The sequence below is a fragment of the Falco rusticolus genome, chromosome 3, assembly GCF_015220075.1.
Source record: "Falco rusticolus isolate bFalRus1 chromosome 3, bFalRus1.pri, whole genome shotgun sequence".
Lineage (NCBI taxonomy): Eukaryota > Metazoa > Chordata > Aves > Falconiformes > Falconidae > Falco > Falco rusticolus.
Window position 1 is genome coordinate 85793367 of NC_051189.1, and position 15813 is coordinate 85809179.

At 40.7% G+C, this 15813-nt stretch overlaps 1 protein-coding gene across 7 annotated transcripts in view; it reads left to right on the forward strand.

Annotated features, from left to right (window-relative positions):
- Positions 1–15813, forward strand: part of TSNARE1 (t-SNARE domain containing 1) — a 508372-nt gene that overhangs the window by 328248 nt on the left and 164311 nt on the right. The window lies entirely within an intron of this gene.

Genomic DNA, 15813 nt, shown 5'->3' on the forward strand with positions numbered 1-15813 from the left:
GGGGTTTTGGTGTTGAGTGTTGGGTTGTTTTCTTTTTTTTCTTTGTCTACGTTGGAGCAAGAATAAAACACACACACACACACATATTAATCTTTGTGAAAATAGCTTGACCAGAGAGAACTTTTCAATGGTTAAAATCAGTGCTTTCTAGGGATGAAGGGGCAGGGGAGGGCGAAGTGAACAAAGAAAAAAATTGTTATTGCTTGCACTGGATTGACAGAAGAAAAGCTGTTAGTTTCCTTTTTATCTCAGTTGTGAATTGGTTTGTTGAAGTCTGAAGTGAGTTTCATGTATCTGGAGCCTTGTGACAAACTGTAGCTGAGTTCTGTGTGAATAGACACAGTGCCTCCTTGTTGTTTCTTGGACACAATGAATTCTGAAGGTCTGGAGCAGGACTTTAGATCAAAGGAGTAAGTGCCACAGACATTTTATTCCACTGAATGGGATTAATACGATTTTTAAATTATCTACAGCTCATTTTCTGGTGAAACCTACTTTGCTGATTGTGGGTAATAGGAACAATTTTTGTAGAACTTTGATACCTAAGTATGGTCTTCACCTCTGTTTTGGTTTTAAAAGTATATCTGTTCAAAACAGTGTGTGTCACCCTGCATGTAATGCCGCATTTGCTTTTAAAATAGCCTGTTGCGGTTTTACTGCATGAAGTCTAAAATGAGACTAGAATAAATTTAATACTTGACAGTAGAGCCTATCACAAAGCTGCAAATGAGCTAATGACAATTTTGGCTAAGAAGGTCAAAGAGTAGTCAGGCAGAAAATGAATGCAGCACAGTGTAAAGGATCTGCTTTCTTCAGCCAGCAGGAGCTGCTGAAATAGCCTGCCCAGTTAGGAGGTCCTTTATTCTTCAAATATGTTGATCAAGATGAAGCTATAGCCAGTCAACCACTGCTAAGGGCATAAATGTGTACTAACTGGTATTCATGGGAAAACACTTTGGAGTCTCCCTTGCCCTTGAAACAAGCCTTTATAGACAAATACCAGAAAAATTCTGCGGCCAAGGAAAATGTGCAACCCAGATGGCCTGTGGAGGACAGGTAGCTACCCTGCATGTTGCTGGATGATGATCCCTAGACAAATGCATGCAACCCCAGCTTGCTATCTGTCACCGCTTTCACAAGGTTCCCTGAGATATGGGCACAAAATGAGGTGAAGTTTTTGTGACTTCGATTGCTGGCCCGCTGTTTGGGCTTTGTCAAATGGCATCTTCTTGGTTATGTGCTGTGATATCTGCTCATCTTACATCAGAGAGGACATTTTCTCCATAATGTGACAGGAAGAGTCCTGATCACGCAGCCCTCAAGGGCTTTTGTAGGAAGCAATGTTGGTGCCACTTGCATACATACGGTTAATGCAGTGCACATATAGGTCACTCTTTCAGCTTGTATGTCTGGTTTTGACTGCTTCAGAAATATCTAGGATGGGTTTGGGAGAATGTTCAGCCAGGTATCTTTGTGGGTGAACTGCTTTCAAGCTGCCATAGTTTTGCATACTTTAAATTTCCTCTCTACTCTTCTGTTCAGAGATCAAAAGCACAGACTGTTTAAAATGTTACTGAGTAGTTTTCCTTCCTTTGTTAAACTGCCAATTTATTAATGTATTTGGCTGTTACCTACAGCCTCTAGTACAGCCTGATTGTCCTGTAGATGTGGACTGACTTACATACATTTGTTATTTCTTCCTATTTATATGTATATATGTACGTAAATATGTGTATGTGTACATAGTACTTTTATATCGACAAATGTATACGTAAATTGAGAAATCAGAAATGCCAACATCGCTGACACATTCAAGTTTAAGACCTACTGTAGACTTTAATGAACAGAATTCTGTCAGGAATGAAGATTAAATGACTGGTTATTTAACATAATGTTTGCATATAATGCAATGCAGCAATACAACTTGGAGCACCAGTCCCAACTTGTACATTAACATAGCAAAGCATCAGTAAATAACTTTTCTTTAACTAGTACAAAATAAGGCATTTCGTTTCCCTGAAATGATATAAATGTTTAAACAAATGTAAATATCTTCTTGCTGAGCTCTTTCCTCTGCATTTTTTAGGGTTCTCCTTCATCTTGAGATGTGTGTGCGAACAGTAGTGTTTTATTACTTTGTGTGAATTCTCATCTCCCCCATTTAAACTCTTCACCAATCCACAAAGAAAAAAAAAAACCCTCCAAAAAACCCCAAAACAACCACAACCCAAACAAATAAACAACTTGCCCCTCACAAAACCATACAAGGGTAATAAAGAACATGTGATGGAAACACATGGTAAGTTAGGTCATGGTCACCACCTTTCCAGCTACACAAGGCTGTGGGGTGGGTCAGTGCAGCCCGCAGCCAGCCCCTGCTCTCAGCCTGGGGAAGGGAGCGATAGGTGGCTGTGCAAATGATTCTGCTTCCCTCCTCTCTTTTCCCGGCCATCGGCCATCTCCTGTCCCATGGGCCTGCACATCTTCCCCCTTTTCAATGCACATGTACATGGAGGTCACATCATGACATAGGTGTAACTCTGCTGGTCACCATAGAGGCAAAACAGAAAATGAAAATTCCAGCCGTTGTGTTTCTCCATCTTACATGAGGCAGGTTGTCTCAGCAAAAGGGTTGGGTACTGTTGTTACAAGAGGCAGAATCAGACAGGTCAGAAAAACACATATTCTCAGTTTATCATTATGCTCTTGGTCTTTAGATGCCGTAGGAGGTCCCTGGGTCCATGCTGGTTACCATCATTGGCAGCCAGCCACATTATTGCCTGTAGTCATTATTGCCTGTAGTCTGTCTTCTCAGCTGTGGGCTTCACTCCCCAACAGTCGCACTTCCCTGCTTCACCATGTAAATTCACTAGGGACTCCGTGTTGGTCAGATATTGCAGAGACCCTGTGGACTATATAGAAAAGTAGCAATACCCATTATGCCTATCCATGATGCAGAAAAAGTTTTTCTTATGTCATATTCACTTTATTTCCATAAATTTTCCCTGCTGTTGTAAATCATTGTATATGTTCTGATTTGAGCGCTGCTTGATTTATACTGGGTGCGAGGTACTTGCTTTATCTGTGCTGCAACAGAGAATGTGGTAGGTGAACTTGTAATTAATCACGAGCAAAAAGGGTACATCCCATAGGTGTGAAAGGTTTAGTGGGAGCTGTCAGAGCTTTGAAAGAAGTAGTTTTGGTGTTGGTTTTGGTTTTGTTTTTTTTTTAATTATTAGTGGATTTTCCCTCTCATTTTAAATTATTATCATTACAGAAGAATTGTTTGTTCTTAAACTTATTTTTACTATAGGTAACAGTTAAGCTGGGCCACTGCATTATCTGTAGGAACATGCAGCGTCAAAATGCAGATGAAAGCATAAATGTTGGATATTGATACCAAGAGCAGAGGAACAGAGGCCTGTTTCCACATGAAACTGCTCTTGGTCACAGAAACTTGACAGTTTTACTTTACTGCCCTGCTTCTCACTAGAAAATTCAAGTTTAAAAACCAACTGAGAGTCAAACAAGTCTGGCAGAGAGAAGCCAGAAGAAGTAATCTCCTGCAGTAAACTTGCTTCAGGGTCTCTTTTTTTCTGTGAGGGTCTCCTATCTCTCAGACCTAAAGCAGAAATAATAACCCTTGCCATCTGATACCAATGGCCCAGATTTGTCTCCTGAAATGTCCCTGGAGAAAATGGTTTTAACATGGGTCAAACTGCTCGCTGGAAGATAGGGATTTATTGGAACAAATGTGAGTGTGTTTGGTGGAGACATGTATATCTGTGTCTGAACTCCCTTCGTACCAGCCAGGAGGAGGAATTGCTTCCAGCATGCAACTTGTCTCATCTCACAGGAGATGTCTGACATAGATCTGGTGACTGCCTCTCCGGCCATGTCTATTCTCTCCTTTGTGTATTAAAATCCAAATGACAGCAATTACGTCACAAACATTTTCAAGGGAACGTTATTCCTATGCCTATCACCCATCCCTTTATTGGAAAAAAAAAGGGGAGATGTAGACACCTGATGGCCTCAATACCTGCCTTTGAGATTAGCTTAGGTGGGCTGGACATCACAGAGAGGCACTGGCGGCGGTGAGATGAGCAGTTTTTGCTTGGTTTGTTCATAGCTTCCTGCAGATGGATTGAGAGGAAGAAAAAGAAACAAATGCAGACTCTGAGGATACATATTAAACCAGTTACTCTTTTTGACGCGAAGTTTTGGCCTAAATTCAGCTTGGCCGCACTGACTGAAGGACTCTGTGTGCTGACTGTTGAAGCTAATTTGTTTTGGAAGAGCTGCTTGTGTTGCCCTGATTAATGCAGGTTGCTTTGCTTCCCTGTATCCTCTGTGGAAGTCAAGCTAATTTGGATTCACTGGCATCATAAAGGCCAGCAATAGTTCAGTGACCCACTTGTGTAGTCTAAGAACAATGAGGTTTTTTTCCTGCAAAGAAGCAATTCCTGGGTCTAGCTTTCAGCAATACACAGAGGGGCACTTTGAAGGCTGGAGCTTTAAGGAAAAAAGCCTTGTAAATCTGTGACATTTGCAAAGAGATCTTACTGCCTGGGGACCACTAATAAAGAACTGGCTTCCACTTTTGCACAAACATCTCATTGGTTTGTTTTTTTTTTTTTTTTTTTTTAAAAAAAAAAGCACAAAAACAAATATTTGAGTTTCAAAAATCACCTTCTCAGAGTCTTTGAAATTTCCTGTCATGCCAGCCTCTTAAAGCAGTTGCTCCTTATAAATACTATGGTAATGAAGATTGTCTTCTCCTCTTCCCTATGGGTATGCCCAAAGATGCTGACAAGCTGCCATTAAGTTGCTTAAAGCTAATCATTTTAAAACTACTGTGTACAGTCAGTTAGCACCATAATATGATGGGATTGCACCCTGACATCTCCTGCCACAGCCACTCAGCATGCTGTGAAGCTGTGGTGGACTGGCATGGTTGAAATCTCGATGCAAACACAGCTTTGTAACTACTTAATCTCCTAGGACGAGAAGAGGCTAAATGCTCGTAAGGCAGATTCATGACTGAGATGTAATGGCAGCCTACTGCGAACTATAAGATTCAGTGTATACAATCAACCTCATGTTTCTGCTGCTTAGCTGTGTCTGTCACCAGTGAGAGTGTGGCTGAGTTTGCTGCTTCTTTGGGTAATTATCACTTGGAAGTTTTATTTGGGGGATTATGAAGCTATTCTTTCTTTTGGCTATTTCTGCCTGTGAAAGTGATGGGAGCTGAAGTAAAGCTGCAATAGGAGCTCGAAGCTCTGTAAGGACTCCAAGCAAAAGCCATTACTGAAGTGACTGTGTAAAAACATGACTGAGCCTTAATCCCCCTCTTCAGCAGCAGAAGGAAACTTTGCTGCCATCCAGAGTCCTCATGATTCCATGCCATGATCTTCAGTTAGTAAAAGAAGTCCTCCCCAAATTGCCTGAATCTCTCAAACCCCAACCAATTTGCAGTCCCTTTCTACTTTCTGTTTCTCAGCCTGCAGCAACACTTTCACACCAGCTCCATTCTGAAATCTCTGCCTGGGCTTCCCACTAAGAACTGATTTCATCAACTTCAAAGCAATTTCTCCTCCATAGTACTTGTTTTCCTTCTTCTCCTTCCCTCTCCCATTAAGCCATAACTTTTCATTTTCACTCTCAACTCCAGTCTCTCAGTCCTCCCTTGTTGATGCATGGCTGTCAGCAACACTGCTGCCTCGAACACTCCATTCCCTTATAATGATCCTGCTAATTTGCTGGACCAGCTTGCTCAAAACCTTCCACATAGGGATGTTTGCCTGGATCACCTGTCAGATATGCTCCCACATGGTCTGTATTGCTACAGAGCCTTCAAGCAACTCATTGCTGTGTGCCTGCCCCTACTTTCAGGATCCTTTTGGCTTGGCAACCTGCTGTGGCCAGTGAGTGAGAGCAGTGTTTCAAACAATTCAATTTGTTCACCCTTTATGTTCCCTCAACAAACAGGCAGCAACAGCAGCAGCAGCAGGTCGTTGGGATAAAACTTACACTTCCTTTTTTCCTTGCTTCACTTGCTCCCTGTGAAAGACAGGCTGAGGTTTCAGATTTAAAAGCGTTTTATTTTGAAGTAACTTCTGTTTGTGCGTGGGTTTTTACTGTATTGTAATGCAGCCCATTTACAAAACAGCTGCTTACCATAGGAAATGGTGTTCAAGTCAGCGGCAGTCCAAGTGATAAATGAGCTGCATGAATGCAGCAACTTAACCTCAGTGAGGTGTGAGCAATAACATTTATTTAAACCTATCTTTGTTTTCTGTAAATAATAGATCTGTGATCAAATATTTATTGGGTAAGGGATTTTTTTAGAGCTTTGGAAGTCATGAAGGTAGGTGCTCTTGCATGTGAAGGTAAAATCTTTCAGGTTATTTGTGATCACAGCTGAACAGCTCTGCATTTGTACCATCAAAAAGAGAAAGTCGACTCCGCCAGGTGGTAGCTTAATCGTTCTTTTGTTATAAACCGTGCCCAGTAGGATTTTAGGAAGGGAAAAAAACCCCTAACTTTTTTCTATAGTGAGCTCACTTTTTATTTAAGCACAAATCACTCAAGGAGGAAATGGAAAAGGCAAGAGTGGAGGAGAAGGGAAGGATATGACAGAAGGGTTAGGAGCAAATTTAGTGCTGAGGCATTCCTAATGAAGCTGCTTTGGCTGGTGAGATAAGCGGGTAACCTGTAGCCTTTACCAGTTGTTCACCTTGTCATGCAGCACTGGGACTGTATTAAGGCAAGTTGTGGGAATATTGGTTAAATTATTCATGATGGTTTGGATCCAGTGTTTCACAGGCAAGGATTTTGTGTGTGAAAGCCGAACAAGTCTGATCTGTGACAATTCAGAGATGCCAGAAGGAAATCACATACTCTCTTCTGTTTTTCTATTTCATTTGTTTAATAAAATCTCTTTCCAGGGTACAATTTCATTTTGAGGGTCAGAGATTAAAAAGCAATTTTCCCTTGCTGACAGCAGCATAAACTAGTGAGATACATTTCTCTTAATGGCCTCATTTAACAGAGAAGTGAATAGAAATCCTTGGTTACCGAGTGGAAAACCACACTTAGAGTTATCCTTGTGCCCAGTGGCGGCATATGTAATCAATTGCATTGCCCAAAGGTCAAAACTTGGAGAAATGGTATTAAACTTGCCTCTTAATGGGCTAGGAATACCAGGAAGTTAGGAATATTAGCACTGGAAACGTATAGCTAACCTGGATCCATGAAAACCAGGAGCAGAAACTAAGTATCCCAGTTTGAGTCACAGCTGTATAGCCTGAAGAGGTATTATGCTGGGCTGTGAGCTTGTCAGATTTCATCAAGTAGCAAAATGGTCAAGCTTGGTCAGTGTTCATTCTGGAAACCTCTGCTGGAAATCTGCACATGCAGGTAGCAGTGTTTTGTGGTTCGCTTTCTGAGTGACTCCTTTCTGGCATGGGGGCACCATCCAAACAGTGCCACCATTCGTGAGGTATTTCACTGAGTTTTGACAATAAATTTCAGTAAAGATGCCACCTTGGTTTGCAAAGACACAGTGAAACTAATAGTTGAATTCTAGTATGGGGAGTTATATTCTGATTTCTGTGCCTTGATCTTTTATTTGATTGTCGTAAGCATCAGTTTATCAGCTCATCTTTATCATAGGGACAGTGCAGGGACCCATAGTCAGTGTAGTGTTATCTCATCTGACTTGGTACTTAAAATTTAGGCAGCTAGTACCACAAGCTCAGCTTCCTTTGCACATACCTCTGGAAGACGGTTCATCCTGCTTCTCTTAGATATAGTGCCTTAGTCTGTGATGAGGAGTGCCCTGTAGGTGAACGTCTTGCCTTCATGCTGATAGACAAGTACCTTCAAAAAAGCGCTTAACTACTAGGCAGCTAGGGTTTGATTTCTTTGCCTAAAAATAAATATTTAGTATCCCTTTGTGCTGAGTGAAGAATCCTGCTGTGTTTCTGGCTTCCCCTGCGGAAGTCTGTTGTGCCTCCCAAAATCACAAGTCACCTCTGCCAGCTCTGTTTAAATGTTACAGGGAACCTGGGGCATCTCGAACAGTCTGAAGTAGCTGAGAAAGTAAATTCTTATGCCTTTATTGTGTTTTAATAACTATATTGATCATGAAGGGAAAATTACATGTAGGGAGAAAGAAGTTACAGAAGATTAAATTGCTTTTCTTTCCATTTTGACAGAACCTGAAGCACTTTAATCAAAGGTCTTTTCCATATTCCTGAAAGAAATCACAGGCCTGGTAGGACACATTTGTTGTACAGCTATCAGGTCATGGCCTGGCACTATCAGAAGTGGAGAACAGGAATTGTTAAGTACAACTTATGTTCGAGAGGATAAAAGAGAGTGAATTATACTCTCACTAAATCTGACTTCAGCAACACCCAAAGCTCTTGAAGACATTTTGGAATGAAGAATTAAAAGCATGGAGATCAGTGGGACAAAATGGGTTTTCTCTTTACTTCGAAAAAGTAATTGCATACCTTTCATTCTGAGGATAAAGGATTTCTTTAGACAAAAGTGATAAGAAAGGCTTGACTTCCTGGTCTTCAGAGAAACATTTTCTACAATTATATCACAGAAGGATTGTCCTTATTTGGAAGATTATAGGAAAAGAGCTGCCGCTGCTAGGCCATAGCTTGTTTTTGCGTGGTCAGCTCTGCTGTCTCTTCAGTTTGTTCTACATCACTGTTATGAGTTCAGGCTGGGCAGCTCAGCCCAGTCTTTGGCAGTATTCAGCCATTCCTGTATTCCTGACTGAGTTGATGTGTATGTGCATTTCTGTGATAGGCTTCCTCATCATGTTCTCACACGCAGTATGGTGACCAAGCATAGCTCTCACTGACTTTTTAAATCAGATGGCACAGTGAGTGGATGTAGGCCTCAGAAAATCTGTTTTTAATGTCTAGACCTGTTCCACAATAATATGACATGTATCAGTGCTTCCCTTAACAGCTAAAGGAGTAAGCTTGGCTGGGTTTAGTTTGAAGTAAAGACACCTGTCTGCTCTGCAGGGACCTACATCTGATTTGAGTGTCTAAATTCCCATTTGTGTCTGGTGGATACAGATGGTACAATTCAGTTGCACTAAACAAGCATCTAGGGCCATTTGAGATGCACTTGGGAATCCTAAATAGACATGTAAGGCTGACAGATATGAGTAGTCCCTGCTACAGGAAACCTGTGGGCTCCTGGGCTTGCAGCTGGAGGTCATCTCAAATGGCACTGGATACTTGTGTGTGGCCAACTCAATGCAGTCAATAGAGACTGGAAGAAGATTCAGCTGGCCTCCCAGTGAATGTGTACTTTGGAGCTATGTGATACACTCCCATGTCTTTATGGGGGAAGTTGAGTGGTTCTACCATGACTAAAATAAAAGCTTAGACATTAAAGTGTATGCTAAGGGCTCTTTCTGAAATCTCTGCAGGCTTTTCCTGCTTGCTTCCAAGCCCTGGGTGTGAAAATAATGAAAAGGTTTTGTTCACTGTCTGGGTGCCAGGTTGCAGAGTGATGATGCCTTCAAATGTAGTGAGGAAGCAATTAGCACTCAGTCTGGCTCTCTGAGCTCACCTGCAAACCAGTTCTGTGCACACCTGTCTGCAATGAGGGGCTGCCCAAAGCCTCTCAATGAAGGGCTGCCCAAAGCCCCCCACAGCTTAAATCCTGATCTGGGAAGAAGAGAGCTCCTCAGGTGAGCGTGGAGGGGGTAAACAGCTCAGTGGAGTGTGAGCTGGCTGCAAAGGGGCTTTGCTGCGTGTAGGCATGTTCCAGGGTGGAACTTGGGTGGGTAAAGGATTATGTATCACCAGCACTTGTATATACAGTAAAAGATCTCACATGAGATCTGTGCCTTCATATGCCACAGTATATGTGTGGATGTGTAGTGTGTCCGGTAAGGATACATGCAGCTGAAGTGGTTTAGATACAGACTTGGTGGTAAGTGGGGAAAAAGCTTGGGTGGAAAGTTGGCTGAACTGTCAGGTTTAAAGGAATGGAACTGGCTGTGTCAAGCACAGGGCAGCCCATGGCCTCTTCCCACAGAAGATTCGTGTCAATTCCTGGACAGAGACACCCAGTACATAGTTATATGCTAATAGTTGTATAGAAGTTTGAGGGGAAAAAATAATGCTAAATATTATTCATCATATTTTTATTGGACTCTAACATCAAGCGTGCCCGTTCTTTTAATTATGCTTGATAGTTAGAAAGCATCAGGAGAACTAATTTTACCTCTTGGCTGTTGATCATAATATAGTAAACATTAGTTACTAATTAGAGAAACTTACAGTGAAAATCCTACAATTGACTTTTAAAAAAAAAAAAAAAAAAACACCAAAAAAAAACCTGGGACATAACAAGCTAAAAATCAGTGACTTAGACATATTTGTAAATCTTGTCTAACATAAAGCAGATATTTTGGACACAGATTGTCTGACACAGAGACAGCTTGCTGTAGATTTCTGTTATCTAACAGAAGAGCAAAGTTGGAGCTGTAGACTCCCTGTGGACCCTCTGGTCAACAAAAGACTGGCAGCTACTTTGTAGACTGTTAAAACAGAGGAAGCTTGAAAACATTCAGATGGGCCTTGCACTTGTTTTGTAGGAAGTTAATATTTAATTGGGTTTGGTGCAGTTGCTTCCTTTTTTGCAATTCATTCAGGCAAAGAGAGGGATATATGTAGAGCCTATTGAATTAGGCTATGAAACCTATGAAGAACCGGAAACATACGTGGCCAAAAGAGACATAGGTCATACATATTCATTAAGGCCCTAGTGCTTTTGTGACAGTTAAGCTTTTTCGCTACAGGATAAAATAATTTCATGGACCTCTTATAATTTTTTCCCTAGAAACGGTACTGTCCAATGTGTCCCACAAATACTCCTAGGTAGTCATAAATGCAGGCAGTCCTGCCAAGTAAACCAGTTATTAATTCTCTCTTAGTAGGCTCTACAATAGTGTCTTTATCATTACTGTTGTTTGTATTTCTTGATAGACAAATCATTAGCTAACACATTCTGTAGGCTTACTTCCTATATTACAATTAACACTGATGTAATGAAAACTTACATCAGTGATCTCCGTGCAATTCAAATAATTTAAAAATGTAGGAGATTGAGGTTGCACTTGATAAGTCTTATTATCGTTCTTGGTAAATGGGGAGAAGCTTGTTTCAGACATTCGTCCAAATGAAAATCTTCTCCTGAATATGGAAGGTACCATTTGCCTGGTTCTGCTCAGACTTCTAGCAGCATGAGTCTTCTGATGTCTATAAAGATTGTTTTGGTGTATGTAGAAAATCTAACCCTGGGCTAGTTTTAGCCTCTAAAGTTGATGCTCAGGTAGTGTAAATGTGTGCGGTTTTCTGGAATTAAGATTTTAACACCTTTTTTGCTAAAATTACAACCTAGTACAACCAGTTGTCATGGCTTGTCTTCTTATTGATGGTCCTACAGAGGCCATCAGTAATTAACATCGGCACCAGCATATCTTTTTCTGTGTTCCTGTGTACTGTATCTAACTAATCTTTGGTCAACATCAGGAAACCACATGCATTTCATTAAATTATTTCTAGGTTCTGGTGAAAGTCCATCATCAAACTCTCTCCAAGTATGTGCTCCAAAGACAAAGCAATCCCTTTAGTGCACAGTGTGCAACATGTAAAGACATTTTTATCCAGAAAAAGTGCAAGGAGAAACAAAGCTCCTGAATGCTTGTCCAGAGTTCACAAGTATGATGACAAGGAAAGCACTTCTCCTTCAGTGCGCTGCTGCCGGGGGCTTCTTGTTGTGTTGCTAAAACATAGAGAATTCATGTTCTGATACTGTGACCCCACACACGCAGGCAAGGAAAGTGCTTTGTTACACATGAGTGCCTCTGAAGACAACTGTGATGTCTCTGCCAGCTGGGATGGAAGCGTTAAGAGCTAGGAGTACCACAGATTGGTTTTGTCTTCCTCCTCCCTTCCTCAGTCTTTGAAAGGTGTTCGTGCCAAAGTACTCAGCACCACAAACACGAGGTCTCCAAGTTTAAGAAGCAAACGCTAGATGCCCACCACCAGGTGAACATTCTCATATTCTACTGGTACAAACATCAAAGTTCTCTTTGGTCCAATAGAAGCTCATCCTGGAGGGCCCAGTGGAACAGAAAAGGCCAACAAAAAATGCAGAGTGCCTTGAGTAGACTTTGGGGAGGCTGATGGGTTACTGGTGCTCGTGCAGGGAGACAGTTTTAATGCCAGGCTGTACTACTGCTGTCCAGATACCTTCCTGGACTGGTACTGGGTTGACTTGTGGAGCAGATTGTGATTAAGATCTTCTGTGAAATGATTTTAGAAGACCAGGAAACATCTAAAGGAACCAGGTCCTCTTCATAAACCACAACTTGATTATTACATTTTTTAAGGTGACTGTTTAGAAGAAACAATTTATACAGTGGGTCAAAGATTAATAGCAGTTTTTTTGTCACAATCAATACTGCAGTAGCTCCTTTTTTAGTGGGTCCATCTTGTGTATATTCTCCATAGCTTGCTTTTTCTCCCTAGTGAGTGACGATGTATCATTCTTTTTTTTATTTTTATAGGAACAGTGCTGTCCGTTTATGAGAAACAATTCTTGCATTGGTTCTTTTTACTGTAAAGACTTTTTTCTTACACAGATCTGAAACATATAAAAAAAAAAATAAACTCTGTTTGTATTTCTTTACTCTTTAGAGTCTGTCCCAGAGGGCATTACTCTGCTCCTGAAACATTTTTTTTAAGTAGTTTAAAGAAGAGGAAATAATCTGTAACTTCAGGCTTTCACTGATATCAAAGGCACACTTATTGTCATTAATGGAAGTAGAATAGAGCTCGATTCACTATGCAGGTCATATTTGCTGATTTAATACAGGTGAGTTTATTTTCGTCTAAGCAAAGTAATCTTAAATTCTACTCATAATCTCCCTTTCCCTGACTGTCTTCCCAGTTGTCTCTTTAAAAGAGAAAGGGTATATTATTGAATGTTTAGCAGTATAAGGATGTAATAACAACTGATCTCAGCTATCACACTTATATAAAAAAATATGCCATGATCATATTTTTCTTCAAGTTCCTCTTTCTTTGACCTAAAAGGAATATAAATGCCATATATTCATATAACTGAATATACCTTGCTTAATTCTTTATTATTACTGGGAAAGCACGCAATGCATACATCCCCAAGACTCTGAAACGAAAAACGAAATGAGACCCTCCTGCCTTTATTTATAAATCCCATCTTTCCAAGGCATTCTGTGATCTTGATGTTATGTGGGCTGAACCATTGTCTGAAGGTGCCTGCTTCACTCTGTTGCTTTTAGAGGGAGTGTGGAACAGCTGGCTTCCTATTCTGAGCTCCTGAATTAGACATCTGAAGTTCAATAGCATAGGTCTGAACACAAATGTTTCAGAGAAATATGTAAGAAACCGTCAAGTAGACAGAAGTGTAGTACCATGAAGTTCCTTCTAGTTACTTTCATTTCAGGTTCAAAGACTCAAGTTTCTTTTTTTTTTTTTTTTTTTTTTTCCCAGTTCTTCTTCAGTAATATTGTTGGACGTGCAACCATGCAGCTATGGACATGAAACAAAATCTCTGCTTGCTTCTTGTTCTAAATCAACTCAACACTATCCTGTCCAATAATACAGTCCATAATAAGTATTTTTTGTTATTTTGAATGAACTTTCTGCTTCAGAATACCCTTTTCTTTTGTGTTAAAACTTTTTTTTCTATTTTATTTTATACTGTTATCTGTGTAATCTAACCTCAGGGATTGAGATCCTGCTGATGTTGAGCAATGTTTCTCCGTGTCTGTGCAAGATTTAAATATATCTGAAACTAGTGAAGAAACAATTAAGGTTAGTTTTTGCTCACTATTTGCGTGGCTTAGTTACCCATGTTATAGTTGTGTAAAACACAAACCTGAACATCGTAACTGGTCTCTTGCTGCTTGGCAAATAGCTGCATGTCAGCTCTGAGTAGAATCACCGACGTCCGCTGAGCTTTCAGCGATGCAGGATGACACATCTTAGCCATGTTTCCTTACATCTTAACCAAAAGAAAATCCAAGTACTCTGTATCTTTGGCACAAGCGAAGAACATGAAGATAGAATTCACTATAGCTCAGTTGATGCATGGAATAGGAGTCATCTCAACTAACTTTGGGTGTATCCAGTTTAGGAATGCATCACTGGATGTGTTGTCTAGGTACCCTGCATATTCACTACCAGTCTAGGAAGCATTATGATTCATGTATAAGTCTATTCGAGAATGGGATCAATGATGTGATCAACTCCCACTGACTTTGAGGTCTGTTACAGTCTCAAACCTGGCCTGTGCCACATTACTCAACTCTATGTGGATGTGTCATATACCACAGGGCATCCCATAGCCACGTGCTTGTGTTTATGTAGCTGGATTATGATCCACCCTTGGTTGGACAGATCCCATTGCAGGGCAGTTTATTGTGCCACGTTATTGTTTGAGTCTGAGTTCTTACTTCAGTGATGGGTGGTGTCTGGGTTGAGACCATGTGCTTTAGGTTCCTTAAAAATATTTTTTAATGTGACTTTGGTGAGAGTCTTTATTACATTAGACTAGGAAAATTTAATGTGCTGTCTGGTGTTGGGCACTCACTGTGAGGCACGGGTCAGTTACTGAGAGTTTACAGGAAAGCAGTAGGAGTGATCTGAAAGCTTGCCAGCCTGACTGTAGAGGAGAGATTACAAAAAGAGTTGGTTAAGCTAAAAAAGGAAAAGATGGAGGTGAAGATAACAGTCTCTTGGTACATAAGTTGGCTGCAAAGAAGAAAACAGTAATAATTGCTTTTTTGTTTATTACAGATGGGAAGAACAAGAAGTAATAGTCTTAAACTGCAGTAAGAAAGAATCAGGGTAGATATTAAGAAAAGCTGTCTAATGATAAGGAGACTGAAACACTTTCTGGGGAGATTTTGAGAGTCTCCAGCACTGGATATCTGTTACAGTATCTCGTGAAACATATTTCAGGAATGGTGTTTCTATAATTGCTTTTACTGTTGCCTGTCAGATCATGCTGCAAGGTGCAATGTAAACAGGACATGTTCATATTGTATCACAAGCCATCATTATCTAATCAGAAAATGTTGCAGCTATGAATCATTCGTTGATTTTCATTCTCATCCTCTCGTCCTCCCTTGCCTCCTCCCCTCAAAAAAGTTGTGTTCCTGTTAGGCACTTGCTTTAGGGACCAAAATCACTGATTTAATTTGACAGAGGTGATGAGACTCAGCATTTTCTGTCAACTTTAGTTAGAGCAGCTGTTGGGTACAAAACCTGTAAATCATTTTATTTTATCCAAATATTTTCTACCTGGCTTCCAGGTCTCCTGGACCTGGTTTGCAAGCACTGCTTATTCTCCAAATTATTTCCACAGGAGAGGAGTCAATAAAATTATAACGTTTGTCCTCGGTAGTCCTTTGGATAAGGTAGTTAAGCCACACAGACATGAAAGGTGAGGTGTGTGGGAGCTGGGTTGGCATTGCACTTGCCTTCAAGAGTAACAGATAATCATCACATTTCACTTTAACAGACTGTTGGGTTTCTGAGTCCTGGTTATGTTTGATTAGCATCAGGCTGGAAATAAGGAGGATTTATTGGAAGAGGGGAAAATTAATGTTCTGGTAGAATTCAGCAGGGAATGCGTCTACCCTGCTGAGTAAAATAAGGCCAGAGGCTGTCCTGTGGATCCAAGGCCTGGTCATGTCCCCAGGGTTAAATTATG